We start from the raw sequence: 15,140 nt of genomic DNA, 5'->3' as shown, positions 1-15,140 counted from the left end.
TGCAAACTAGATAAATTCAATGAGTTATCTACAAACAGGGTCGTGTAACTGGATAACATGCATTCAGTTTTGATGAACAACACTCAAAGCAATAATGTTCTAGTCAAAATGCTACAGACCAAAGAAGATCAGTTAATGAACACAATGACCAAGTTGGATGACAAAACAGCTCAGAACTCATTGAAGTCGCTGACTAAATTAATGATGAGAGAACCTAGGTGATGAATATGGACAAAATTATCTCTAAGCAAGCGGAAGAAATCTCATAACTGAATCTCTTGCTTTGCAGTCAAGACCTCTACCTGCAAACCATGTAAGATAAGTATAAGTACTCTAAGCGCCCAAGTGGACTCCGCAATGCAGCAGAATACCACCCTTAGGTACCATCTGGAGGAACTCCAGAACAGTCACGAGCTACAGCGTGACTACGCAACCAAGCAACCAGAGCTCGGTACACAAAGGAGTGAAGACAGAATGTTTCAGACTTTACCTCAGGTGTCCCTCAGTCTTTTCCTCAAAATCTCATTCGGCCCAAAATCTCATTCAGCCCAAAAAGGATGAAGCCAACCCTCTCCGCACACTTGGCACGGAAGACCTTGACAAAATCGTCAAAAACTTCCGCACCTTTGACCCCGTTCCAGGGAAACCAAATTACACGAGACATTCTTAGCAGACAGAGGACGCCTATGATAGCTACCAGAACGCTACGGGTACTGATAGGCTTTACCTGTTGAAGTGAACGACGAATAGACACCTGACAAGATTCATCTGCCTACAACAGCAACACGTGCAAAACGATTACACAAAACTTGCCACGGCTTTCTAAATAGAATTCAGTGGTTCTTCGACTTGCAAACATCGATTCCACTCAAACTCCGATAAGTCAATCTGTTCCCACCATGAACAGAAATAACAAATCACTTTGTTACAAACAATCACTCTTCTCTGTGGGGAATATGACCACAAAACGCACCTCTGAAAGTCGCTACCTGGAAACAGTGCTGGAGGACTGCTTAACCCGTGATGGCCTAATTGATTCAGGCTCAACAATATCGCTCATCTCTCAAATGTTTTTCAATAATCTCAAAGGGGCTGTGAACCCTGCTAAACGTTGGTTAAAAACATAACGATGCGACACTACACTGAGGTTTCACTCAGATAACCTCACCTCTTACTATGTGACGCATGCTGAAAACACACTTCCAAGACATTTCGCTTGTTCACCTTGTGTACGTGACCAGCCTCGAAACTGAACACCTGCTACTCGGAGCAGACTTGATGGATCATTTGATCCCACTAATGGATTAGAAAAAAGTATGGTCACAAGTAACTGTGCCGTCTCCAATGACCACACTGCCAACCTAGTGTGTGACCCTAGGATGTCAACACATACATTCTAAGTGATTTCAATGGGTCTTTCGCCATTCTGATTGTTAAAAATATATATATAATTTGAGATCATTTCCACACTGTCATATAGGGCTGCATGATGAGGGCTAACAATCTAGGCCTTATTTTTAATGTTGCAATTGCGATTTGACTTGCAATTTAGAGCAACACGCTTGGGTAAGCTGTTGGAATCATTGAAATAGAATGATTATTCAAATTCTACAGTTAGAATATAACTCGGAATACAGAGTTGTTTGACATGACAATGAATGAAAATGCCAGGGAGGAGTTATTGTGTTTCCTAGGGGACCCAATAATCTTTGGCTACATTGAATGTTTCTCTTAGCTACATGTGGCTATCATTCTTACTTTGAGTATCCAACATTATTCTTTACAAGATACTGTTGCACAAACATGCTGATTTAGGTCTACACCATCACTGGCATTACCAGGCTGAATAGATAATTACGTTTGCTCTGAATCAGTACATTTATTAGCTAGCTAGCGATTAGTATTAGCGGCTAGCAAGATTTAAACCCAACTTGCTAAGGAAACACAAACTAGCTGTTTGCAGATGTAAGAAACACAAACTAATTGTGTAACTATATAACTCTAGTGGATTTATATTATGAAGCACAGTGAAAACAGCATCATTGTCATAAACATTATTGCATGTTCTCCATTGGCCATGCAGACTGAACGCAAGTGTCTCGTGGTCAACTTGAGTGACAGGGGCGGTGCTAGGTCTATGTGGAAAGTGGCTTGGAGAGAGAGAAAGAGAGAGCGGGCAGATGACTCAACTAGCAAACTAAACAATAAAAAAGGACGTTACACATGGGGTATCATGTTTAACATACCAAACATTCAAATACCATTATAGAAGGTAAATTAAAAACCCTAACCTGTCCGTGCATCAACACCGGTATATTGTAAAATATGGTATACCGACCAGCCCTAGCTGCAACCACCAAAAACATACTCTGGGTGTGTTTGAGAGGTAAGCCGAAAGTAGCCAACTGTAGATGGCAGTCGAGGAGTAGTCCAAAATCATATGTTTTTCAATTCACATTTACACAAACTTCAGAGTGTTTTCATTCAAATGAAATCAAGAATATGTATATCCTTGGTTCTGAGCCTGAGCTACAGGCAGTAAGATTTGGGTATGTCTTCAGGCGGAAATTGAAAAAAGTAGGGGGGTAGCTCTAAGAGGTTTTAATTAAACATAAATATCTTATCAACACACTATAACCATGTTTCCATCCAGTTTTTATATGAGTAAAGTATTTTTTTTAAATCTCGACAGCTATGACGGAAATAGGTCGGTACAAATTTTTAAATGTTGACAGATAATTGTTCGTTCGACATGGTGGTATATATTTGTGTCTGTAAAATTATTAATGCCTTGAAACGGTGGTGGAAATGCTTGATGTGCAAATATTGGTATAATAACCAAAATATGAAATTAAACTTGGAGTCAGGTGATTATATGGGGTGTCCTCCCACTACAATTTAAGTAATTTATGATAAACTTAACAAGGTGGTGAAAGCTTGATGCTACTTTCCAATAAATATTGAGGGTCTTATTCTGCTGACATGATAATCGATGATTGACTGCTGTTTGACAAGTAAAAATATGAATCGTTCTTATCCATAATAATCTCATGTAGACTAGCCTACCTGCACTGTATCTGTTGTTGGCAAGAGCACATGTGCCAAGACCAGAGTAGGCACATTTAATATTAAACTCAACAGTTTTAGTGACAAAACTATCGGTAGAGTGGAAACACATTGAACTTTAGATCTTTATTCGGTACATAAAAAACTTAAACGAAATATCACTTTGTGTGCGCACTGTCATCACGCATTGATTTTTATCCGCACCAAGTCCATTTGGTAGAAACATACCACTAGTGGGAAAATGTGCATTATTTATTGATGCAGATTTAAGAATATTCACATGAAAATCTGCTGCCAATTGGATGGAGGGCACATTTTCAATCACTGCTGTAAGCAGCATAAGATGCTGAATTATGTTAAAGCTGCAATATGTACATATTTGGGCAACCAGACCATATTAACATAGGAAGGTGTTTTATAGATCTATAATTTTCATTGAAAGCAAGTCTAAGAAGCGGTAGATCTATTCTATGTGCATATTTCTATGCTTCCTCTTACATTTTGTTTTTTTTGTGTCTTTTACTTTGGGTTTTGTACACCAGCTTCAAACAGCAGAACATTTAATATTTGTGGTTATGTAAAATATATTTCACAGCAGTTTAGATGGTACAATGGTTCTCTACACTATACTTGCTTGTTTTGTCACAAACTCGGTTTCTATCCAATTTTCCACAGATTTCCATGCAAATATTTAAAAATCTGCATAAAACAATATGTGCATTGTAGCACAGGAGATGTTTCCATCAAACATACTTTTTGTGGATTAAAAGCTGTGCGTGATGACATAGTGCACATAAAAATAACTTTTACTGTTCAATTCCCATGTACTGTCATGTTCTGACCTTTATTTTGTCTTTATTTAGTGTGGTCAGGGCATGAGTTGGGGTGGGTAGTCTATGTTTTGTGTTTCTATGTTTAGGTTTCTGTTTCGGCCTCGTATGGTTCTCAATCAGAGGCAGGTGTCGTTAGTTGTCTCTGATTGAGAATCATACTTAGGTAGCCTGGGTTTCGCTGTTGGTTGGTGGGTGTTTGTTTCCGTGTCTGTCACCACACGGGACTGTTTCGGTTTGGTTTTCGTTCATGTTCACATTTGTTGTTTTGTAGTTCTTAGTGTTCAGTTTATGTTTTATAATAAACGATATGGATACTTACCACGCTGCGTTTTGGTCCGATCCCTGCTACACCTCCTCTTCAGACAAAGAGGAGGAAATCTGTCGTTAAGACACACCCACCAACAGAGGACCAAGCGGCGTGGTATTTGGCAGCAGCAACAGCGGCCGAAGACACAGGACTCATGGACTTGGGAGGAAATCCTAGACTGGAAAGGACCCTGGGCACAGCCAGGGGAATATCGCTGCCCCAAAGCAGAGCTGGAGGCAGCGAAGTCAGAGAGGCACTGGTATGAGGAGGCAGCACGGCGGCCCGGTTGGAAGCCCGAGAGTCGGCCCCAAAAATGTATTGGGGGGTGGCACACAGGAAGTGTGGCGAAGCAAGGTAGGAGACCTGCGCCAACTTCCTGTGCTTACCAGAGAGCGAGAGAGACCGGGCAGGCACCGTGTTATGCTGTGGAGTGCACGGTGTCCCCGGTGCGGGTGCATAGCCCGGTGTGGTACATTCCAACTCCTTGTATTGGCCGGGCTAGAGTGGGCATCGAGCCAGGTGCCATGAAGCTGGCTCTACGCATCTGGTCTCCAGTGCGTCTCCTTGGGCCGGTGTACATGGCACCAGCCTTATGCATGGTGTCCCCGGTTCGCCAGCACAACCCTACTAAAGGGCCCCACTGGACTGAGGGGCAGCTCTGGACTGAGGGGCAGCTCTGGACTGAGGGGCAGCTCTGGATTGAGGGGCAGCTCTGGACTGAGGGGCAGCTCTGGACTGAGGGGCAGCTCTGGACTGAGGGGCAGCTCCGGACTGGCTGGTGGCTCTGTCAGCTCCTGGCTGGCTGGCGGCTCTGGCAGCTCCTGGCTGGATGGCGGCTCTGGCAGCTCCTGGCTGGATGGCGGCTCTGGCAGCTCCTGGCTGGCTGGCGGCTCTGGCAGCTCCTGGTTGGCTGGCGGCTCTGGCAGCTCCTGGCTGGCTGGCGGCTCTGGACAGACCGGAGACTCTAGCAGCTCTGGACAGACCGGAGACTCTAGCAGCTCTGGTTATTATAGCAATATTTCAACATAAAGGTGTTAGCGTGGCCATTTTTTGCATAATTAATTTTAACACAAAAATATCACACGTGTCGAATTAACAAATTGTCTGTTTCATTTATAAAATTGTACAAGCATTCCATGTAATCCATCAGGCCGATCGTGACTTTTTTCATATGCCAGGTAATTCATCCACAAACAGTTGGATGGAAACATGGTTAGTACATGAAATAAAGAAAACTATTAGAATTTCTGCAACCAGGAAAGGGCGAACTGATTTCTGCATAGTGCATTTTAAAACCACCATGACCTGCTAAACCATGGTTTACACTTTGATCACACTGACAGCATCATTGCATTTTGATACACCAGGATTACATTCAATAACAATGGAGGCAATTGCAGTGCGTTCGGTGTGGTGCGTACATTGGATTTATCTAAAGTATCCATCAAACTGTATGCTAAACGGAAATGGTAGCAGAAAGTGGCTAGACGGAAATGGTAGCAGAAAGTGAATGTTGAGCTTTTGTTGCATACATATCCAGATGATGCTGCATACTATTTTGGGCAAAGACACTGCGGGTGTGTTCAAAGCGTTATTCTGTTCTTAATTATTCGAACACACCGACGGCGTCATTGCGCAAAATAGTATGCTGAATCATCTGGATATGTATGCAAGAAAAGTTCAACATTCACCTTCTGCTACCATTTCTGGCAAGCCTTCTACGCATACAGTTTGACGACCCACACTGAACACACTGCAACTGCTTCTGCAACGTAATGCTGCAAGGCAAAAGCAGCATTTCATTGGAAATGAATGTAATTCTGGTGTACCAAAGTGCAATGACGCTGTAAATAGTACACAGCAAAGTGGTACAATGACGCTGTAAATAGTACACAGCATCATCTGGATATGTATGCAACAAAAGTTTAACATTCACCTTCTACTACCATTTCTCTTGATAACCTTTGCTATAAATGTTAAATCCAATCTACTGAAATTTATATCACTTTTGGCCTATCCCTCGGTACAGGTATGTCAAATCAAATCAAATAAATCAAATTTTATTTGTCACATACACATGGTTAGCAGATGTTAATGTGAGTGTAGCGAAATGCTTGTGCTTCTAGTTCCGACAATGCAGTAATAACCAACAAGTAATCTAACTAACAATTCCTAAACTACTGTCTTATACACAGTGTAAGGGGATAAAGAATATGTACATAAGGATATATGAATGAGTGATGGTACAGAGCAGCATAGGCAAGATACAGTAGATGGTATCGAGTACAGTATATACATATGAGATGAGTATGTAAACAAAGTGGCATAGTTAAAGTGGCTAGTGATACATGTATTACATAAGGATGCAGTCGATGATATAGAGTACAGTATATACGTATGCATATGAGAAGAATAATGTAGGGTAAGTAACATTATATAAGGTAGCATTGTTTAAAGTGGCTAGTGATATATTTACATCATTTCCCATCAATTCCCATTATTAAAGTGGCTGGAGTTGAGTTAGTGTCAGTGTGTTGGCGGCAGCCACTCAATGTTAGTGGTGGCTGTTTAATAGTCTGATGGCCTTGAGATAAAAGCTGTTTTTCAGTCTCTCGGTCCCAGCTTTGATGCACCTGTACTGACCTCGCCTTCTGGATGATAGCGGGGTGAACAGGCAGTGGCTCGGGTGGTTGATGTCCTTGATGATCTTTATGGCCTTCCTGTAACATCGGGTGGTGTAGGTGTCCTGGAGGGCAGGTAGTTTGCCCCCGGTGATGCGTTGTGCAGACCTCACTACCCTCTGGAGAGCCTTACTGTTGAGGGCGGAGCAGTTGCCGTACCAGGTGGTGATACAGCCCGCCAGGATGCTCTCGATTGTGCATCTGTAGAAGTTTGTGAGTGCTTTTGGTGACAAGCCGAATTTCTTCAACCTCGCCTTCTTCACGATGCTGTCTGTGTGAGTGGACCAATTCAGTTTGTCTGTGATGTGTATGCCGAGGAACTTAAAACTTGCTACTCTCTCCACTACTGTTCCATCGATGTGGATAGGGGGGTGTTCCCTCTGCTGTTTCCTGAAGTCCACAATCATCTCCTTAGTTTTGTTGACGTTGAGTGTGAGGTTATTTTCCTGACACCACACTCTGAGGACCCTCACCTCCTCCCTGTAGGCCGTCTCGTTGTTGTTGGTAATCAAGCCTACCACTGTTGTGTCGTCCGCAAACTTGATGATTGAGTTGGAGGCGTGCGTGGCCACGCAGTCGTGGGTGAACAGGGAGTACAGGAGAGGGCTCAGAACGCACCCTTGTGGGGCCCCAGTGTTGAGGATCAGCGGGGAGGAGATGTTGTTACCTACAATCACCACCTGGGGGCGGCCCGTCAGGAAGTCCAGTACCCAGTTGCACAGGGCGGGGTCGAGACCCAGGGTCTCGAGCTTGATGACGAGCTTGGAGGGTACTATGGTGTTGAATGCCGAGCTGTAGTCGATGAACAGCATTCTCACATAGGTATTCCTCTTGTCCAGATGGGTTAGGGCAGTGTGCAGTGTGCAGTGTGGTTGAGATTGCATCGTCTGTGGACCTATTTGGGCGGTAAGCAAATTGGAGTGGGTCTAGGGTGTCAGGTTGGGTGGAGGTGATATGGTCCTTGACTAGTCTCTCAAAGCACTTCATGATGACGAAAGTGAGTGCTACGGGGCGGTAGTCGTTTAGCTCAGTTACCTTAGCTTTCTTGGGAACAGGAACAATGGTGGCCCTCTTGAAGCATGTGGGAACAGCAGACTGGTATAGGGATTGATTGAATATGTCCGTAAACACACCAGCCAGCTGGTCTGCGCATGCTCTGAGGGTGCGGCTGGGGATGCCGTCTGGGCCTGCAGCGTTGCGAGGGTTAACATGTTTAAATGTTTTACTCACCTCGGCTGCAGTGAAGGAGAGACCGCATGTTTCCGTTGCAGGCCGTGTCTGTGGCACTGTATTGTCCTCAAAGCGGGCAAAAAAGTTATTTAGTCTGCCTGGGAGCAAGACATCCTGGTCCGTGACTGGGCTGGATTTCTTCCTGTAGTCCGTGATTGACTGTAGACCCTGCCACATGCCTCTTGTGTCTGAGCCGTTGAATTGAGATTCTACTTTGTCTCTGTACTGACGCTTAGCTTGTTTGATAGCTTCACCGAGGGAATAGCTGCACTGTTTGTATTCAGTCATGTTACCAGACACCTTGCCCTGATTGAAAGCAGTGGTTCGCGCTTTCAGTTTCACGCGAATGCTGCCATCAATCCACGGTTTCTGGTTAGGGAATGTTTTAATCGTTGCTATGGGAACGACATCTTCAACGCACGTTCTAATGAACTCGCACACCGAATCAGCGTATTCGTCAATGTTGTTATCTGACGCAATACGAAACATGTCCCAGTCCACGTGATGGAAGCAGTCTTGGAGTGTGGAGTCAGCTTGGTCGGACCAGCGTTGGACAGACCTCAGCGTGGGAGCTTCTTTTTTTAGTTTTTGTCTGTAGGCAGGTATCAACAAAATGGAGTCGTGGTCAGCTTTTCTGAAAGGGGGGCGGGGCAGGGCCTTATAAGCGTCGCGGAAGTTAGAGTAACAGTGATCCAAGGTTTTTCCACCCCTGGTTGCAATCGATATGCTGATAAAATTTAGGGAGTCTTGTTTTCAGATTAGCCTTGTTAGCCTTATTAAAATCCCCAGCAAAAATCCCCAGCAACAATGAATGTCTCCACTACTCTCACCACTCCTCCCCCTTAATCCATCTTCCTCTACATTCTTCACTACCTCAACATGTGACAACTTCTGAAGTACTCTAACCCTGGAGAACCTCAACCTGCCGCTCTCACACGGGACATTTCTGATCCCCAGCTCCATGGGCACCCCTACAATTAATACATTCCACTCCTTTCCCCAATACTAGACATTCCTTTGTCTCATGTTGTTCTGCACATTTCTCACACCTTGGACCCTCCCTCCTACACACTGTGTGGGAGCAAACGGTACATATAGGGACAAACATAATACTGTAGAGCAAAGGTGTACATTAGACCACAGGAGGAAGAGGACACACTTAGAGTGCATTTGCCATTCTGGTAAAAACAGGAAACCAAAAATAACAGACGTAATGTCCAAAGACATAAAATGCATTAATGTTTAGGGTAAAATGCATTGTCTATTTTAGAGGACAGGAAACCAAAGCAAGGCCATGAGTGCATAGGACAGCTGGACATACTGAGGTCAGAGGGACACACAAAGGAGGGGGTCAGCCAAATGACCAACTGATGGACTATAGACATAGGGCATACATTTTTAGGACATGAAGATGCTGAAGGAATGTTAGAAGAGACACATAGTCTACTAGTCCTAATAAGGACAGACATACCAAAGAACACACCAAGCTAAACATAAGGGGCCCATAGGATAAGATGGGCATGTATTATTTTTGGGACATGAAGAGGTCCTGCCACCATTATAACTTAACTGAAAGCAAATATGGGCGTTATTGGGCGTGAACAAACAGGAAGCTCAGATTGAAAGATAATGGTGGCAGATGGACTGAGGGAAGTAACTTCATTTGCATGTGGAATGGACTCATATGTTGTATGTGTATAAATACAGAGCCAGTGCTCTGGAAAAGGGTGTGTTCCGCGGACCATCAAGGCTTCTGATATGTTTGTATTAAAAGCCTATATTGAATTCACAAGTTCTTGTAAGTGTTATATTTTGAAACGATTCTCCACGACAACTGCTGCCACATGCCCATAAGCTTGACACCTGTAACATCATAATGTATTTGGCACATACACTCGTACAGGATAACTTATGTATCCAAACTTCACGTTGTCAGGCAAAGACTCGACTTCTAAACTCAAAAGAACAGACAATGACTCTTCTGTTCCCCCACTCTCGCCACACTGCCTGCATCACATCAAACGACGAGCATCACATACACCGGCAATCTTTCCCCTCAGCTGGTCAACTTTTATATTTACTGCTACCCCAATTATCACTCCTTTCATTTGTGCCCTTTTCTAGAGAACGAAACAATACACTTTTCCTGCCCCCATTCGTTTTACTCCAAGCGTTTTCTCCCTCTGCCCAACAGAAACACAAACAATCACTAGACCACTTCTGGTTACCCTCACCGATTCCACATGAGCAGTGGTGGGCCGTCAGGGCCAGCAAGGCCTTCTCTACTGGCCTAAACATCATCAGAATCTAATTTTTTTTTTAAATATATTTTCCCCAGAGTAAGAGTTACACTCTTCATTTCATAGCGTTCCTCTTGGTTGCACTGCTTCCAGCCCCAGGTTGAGATTTGGAGGGCTGGACTTTATGTTAGATATTTTATCCAATCATATTCAGCCATCATGTGTTGCCAGGGGTCTAAAATCTGCCCTCAGGCCTTCAGAATCAACAGCGCGGGCGCTTGTAGCTTAAAGTGAATGGAAATTAAAATTTAGTGTCAACCAATCAGCTTTAGAGTTGGCTCTTGTACGCCTGCTGGCTGGCTCCAGTGTTGCACAGGAGCCAGCTAGCAGGCGTAGTGCCTGCACGTCTTTTGATTGGATTACCAATATTGAGAGGCAGGTCCTATATGGGCAGGTCTCAAAACTAGGAAACTGAAATTGATCAACAAATTAATTTGTGTACTACTAAACTGTTTTTTCAACCCACAATGGCGGAAGGAGAAGATATCGATTTGGTCGAGGATATAATTATAACGCCATTCTCAAGACAAACTTTTCAAGAAAAGTTAGACGTTGTCAGGAGAGGTAGACGCCGACGCTACAAAGCCGACGCTACAAAGACAGGCTCCGAGAAGCACTGCAAACTGTACTGCTGGGAATGCCTATTATTTGCAAGTGATCGATTTGGTGTTTGGAGTCACACTGGCTTTGCAAACCTGAGTTGTCTAACCAAGGCAGCAACGAGACACCAAAATACGGCTGGGCACTTACAAACAATGGTGCTTTTGAAAACTTTTGGGGACACCCGAGTGGATCTACAGCTCAACGAACAAGCGCGCAGGGCAACGAAGCTGCACAATGAAAAGGTATTGTACTCTTCCCCTGCAATTCTCTGAATAAAAATGTCAATTTCAAGGTGACGCAACGCCTGGTTATCCTGCGTTTCTGTCTAAATTTATAGTGTCTAGAGCCATGGCATCATAATGATGGTAATAAGAGGTGGATTAATTCGGGTGAGACTGTGTAGGACTTCACTGAAGGCCCAGGCCCCAGAACCACGGCACGCTACTGCACATGAGTCATGACCCACCTCTTTTTTCACACCCCGTGAAACCACAAATGGATCAGCCAAAAGGCAAGAGTCCACTTTTTCCATAAACTCACTCCTACTGTCACAGACTCTTCTTTTTCCTGATCCTCGGTGCATACCTCGGTCTCAGGTAACTTCACCGCACCTACCACCTCTGATACTTCACCCTCATGCGCGTCCATGTATCCTCCTGTCATCAGCTACCGAGGTAAAGACAGTTTCAAATTGGATATTCAACGGATATTCAGGCTTTCAAACCACTTAAGCCACAGACTCCAAATAAGTATAATTATGTTGGAAAAATTGCGCACAATATTGTACAGGTCTTATTTTCACGATTTGAACATAAATTCACTTTCCAGAGCTAATAAACATGTGGAAATGTGAGCTGCATTTTGTATTACTAGTTGAATTAGTTAGGGAGCGTAAACAGTGTAGGGAGTGTAAACAAAGTACAACATTTTTTTAAACATCCGACCACAACTCAAGCACCAGTGACTTGGTCTGTAAAAAAGTGGACAGATGAAGCACATACTAAACTACGGGACTGTTTTGCTATCACAGACTGGAACATGTTCCGGGGATTTTTCCGATGGCATTGAGGAGTACACCACATCAGTCACTGGCTTTATCAATAAGTGCATCGAGGACGTTGTCCCCACGGTGACTGTACGTACATACCCCAACCAGAAGCCATGGATTACAGGCAACATTCGCACTGAGCTAAAGGGTAGAGCTGCCGCTTTCAAGGTGCGGGACTCTATTTAATTTTTTATTTCACCTTTATTTAACCAGGTAGGCTAGTTGAGATCGGTAGGATAGTCAGTTTTACTAGGGTAAGTTTGGCGGCGTGAGTGAAGGAGGCTTTGTTGCGGAATAGAAAGCCGACTCTAGATTTGATTTTCGATTGGAGATGTTTGATATGAGTCTGGAAGGAGAGTTTACAGTCTAGCCAGACACCTAGGTACTTATAGATGTCCACATATTCAAGGTCGGAACCATCCAGGGTGGTGATACTAGTCAGGCGTGCGGGTGCAGGCAGCGAACGGTTGAAAAGCATGCATTTGGTTTTACTAGCGTTTAAGAGCAGTTGGACGCCACGGAAGGAGTGTTGTATGGCATTGAAGCTCGTTTGGAGGTTAGATAGCACAGTGTCCAAGGACGGGCCGGAAGTATATAGAATGGTGTCGTCTGCGTAGAGGTGGATCAGGGAATCGCCCGCAGCAAGAGCAACATCATTGATATATACAGAGAAAAGAGTCGGCCCGAGAATTGAACCCTGTGGCACCCCCATAGAGACTGCCAGAGGACCGGACAGCATGCCCTCCGATTTGACACACTGAACTCTGTCTGCAAAGTAATTGGTGAACCAGGCAAGGCAGTCATCAGAAAAACCGAGGCTACTGAGTCTGCCGATAAGAATATGGTGAATGACAGAGTCGAAAGCCTTGGCAAGGTCGATGAAGATGGCTGCACAGTACTGTCTTTTATCGATGGCCGTTATGATATCGTTTAGTACCTTGAGCGTGGCTGAGGTGCACCCGTGACCGGCTCGGAAACCAGATTGCACAGCGGAGAACGTACGGTGTGATTCGAGATGGTCAGTGACCTGTTTGTTGACTTGGCTTTCGAAGACCTTAGATAGGCAGGGCAGGATGGATATAGGTCTGTAACCGTTTGGGTCCAGTGTGTCTCCCCCTTTGAAGAGGGGGATGACTGCGGCAGCTTTCCAATCCTTGGGGATCTCAGACGATAAGAAAGAGAGGTTGAACAGGCTGGTAATAGGGGTTGCGACAATGGCGATGGATAGTTTCAGAAATAGAGGGTCCAGATTGTCAAGCCCAGCTGATTTGTACGGGTCCAGGTTTTGCAGCTCTTTCAGAACATCTGCTATCTGGATTTGGCTAAAGGAGAACCTGGAGAGGCTTGGGCGAGTAGCTGCGGGGGGGGGGAGCTGTTGGCCGAGGTTGGAGTAGCCAGGCGGAAGGCATGGCCAGCCATTGAGAAATGCTTGTTGAAGGTTTTGATAATCATGGATTTATCGGTGGTGACCGTGTTACCTAGCCTCAGTGCAGTGGGCAGCTGGGAGGAGGTGCTCTAGTTCTCCATGGACTTCACAGTGTCCCAGAACTTTTTGGAGTTGGAGCTACAGGATGCAAATTTCTACCTGAAGAAGCTGGCCTTAGCTTTCCTGACTGACTGCGTGTATTAGTTCCTGACTTCCCTGAACAGTTGCATATCGCGGGGACTATTCGATGCTATTGCAGTCCGCCACAGGATGTTTTTGTGCTGGTCGAGGGCAGTCAGGTCTGGAGTGAACCAAGGGCTATATCTGTTCTTTGTTCTGCATTTTTTGAACGGAGCATGCTTATCTAAAATGGTGAGGAAGTTACTTTTAAAGAATAACCAGGCATCTTCAACTGACGGGATGAGGTCAATGTACTTCCAGGATACCCGGGCCAGGTCGATTAGAAAGGCCTGCTCACAGAAGTGTTTTAGGGAGCGTTTGACAGTGATGAGGGGTGGTCGTTTGACTGCGGCTCCGTAGCGGATACAGGCAATGAGGCAGTGATCGCTGAGATCCTGGTTGAAGACGGCGGAGGTGTATTTGGAGGGCCAGTTGGTCAGGATGACGTCTATGAGGGTGCCCTTGTTTACAGATTTAGGGTTGTATCTGGTGGGTTCCTTGATGATTTGTGTGAGATTGAGGGCATCTAGCTTAGATTGTAGGACTGCTGGGCTGTTAAGCATATCCCAGTTTAGGTCACATAACAGAACAAACTCTGAAGCTAGATGGGGGGCGATCAATTCACAAATGGTGTCCAGGGCTCACCTTGGAGCTGAGGGGGGTCGGTAGCAGGCGGCAACAGTGAGAGACTTATTTCTGGAGAGAGTAATTTTTAAGATTAGTAGTTCAAACTGTTTGGGTATGGACCTGAAAAGTATGACATTACTTTGCAGGCTAACTCCTCCCCCTTTGGCAGTTCTATCTTGACGGAAAATGTTATAGTTGGGTATGGAAATCTCAGAATTTTTGGTGGCCTTCCTGAGCCAGGATTCAGACACGGCAAGGACATCAGGGTTAGCAGAGTGTGCTATAGCAGTGAGTAAAACAAACTTAGGGAGGAGGCTTCTGATGTTGACATGCATGAAACCAAGGCTTTTTTCGATCACAGAAGTCAACAAATGAGGGTGCCTGGGGACATGCAGGGCCTGGGTTTACCTCCACATCACCCGCGGAACAGAGGAGGAGTAGTATGAGGGTGCGGCTAAAGGCTATCAAAACTGGTCGCCTGGAGCGTTGGGGACAAAGAATAAAAGGAGCAGATTTCTGGGCATGGTAGAATATATTCAGGGCATAATGCGCAGACAGGGGTATGGTGGGGTGCGGGTACAGCGGAGGTAAGCCCAGGCACTGGGTGATGATGAGAGAGGTTGTATCTCTGGACATGCTGGTTGTAATGGGTGAGGTCACCGCATGTGTGGGAGATGGGACAAATGGGGTATCAGGGGTATGAAGAGTGGAACTAGGGGCTCCATTGTAAACTAAAACAATGATAACTAACCTGAACAACAGTATACAAGGCATATTGACATTTGAGAGAGACATACAGCGAGGCATACAGTAATTACAGGTGTTGAATTGGGAGAGCT

This window comes from Oncorhynchus masou, chromosome 24 (assembly GCF_036934945.1).
Source record: "Oncorhynchus masou masou isolate Uvic2021 chromosome 24, UVic_Omas_1.1, whole genome shotgun sequence".
In the NCBI taxonomy this organism is placed as follows: Eukaryota; Metazoa; Chordata; class Actinopteri; order Salmoniformes; family Salmonidae; genus Oncorhynchus; species Oncorhynchus masou.
This window is presented reverse-complemented; position numbering follows the sequence as displayed.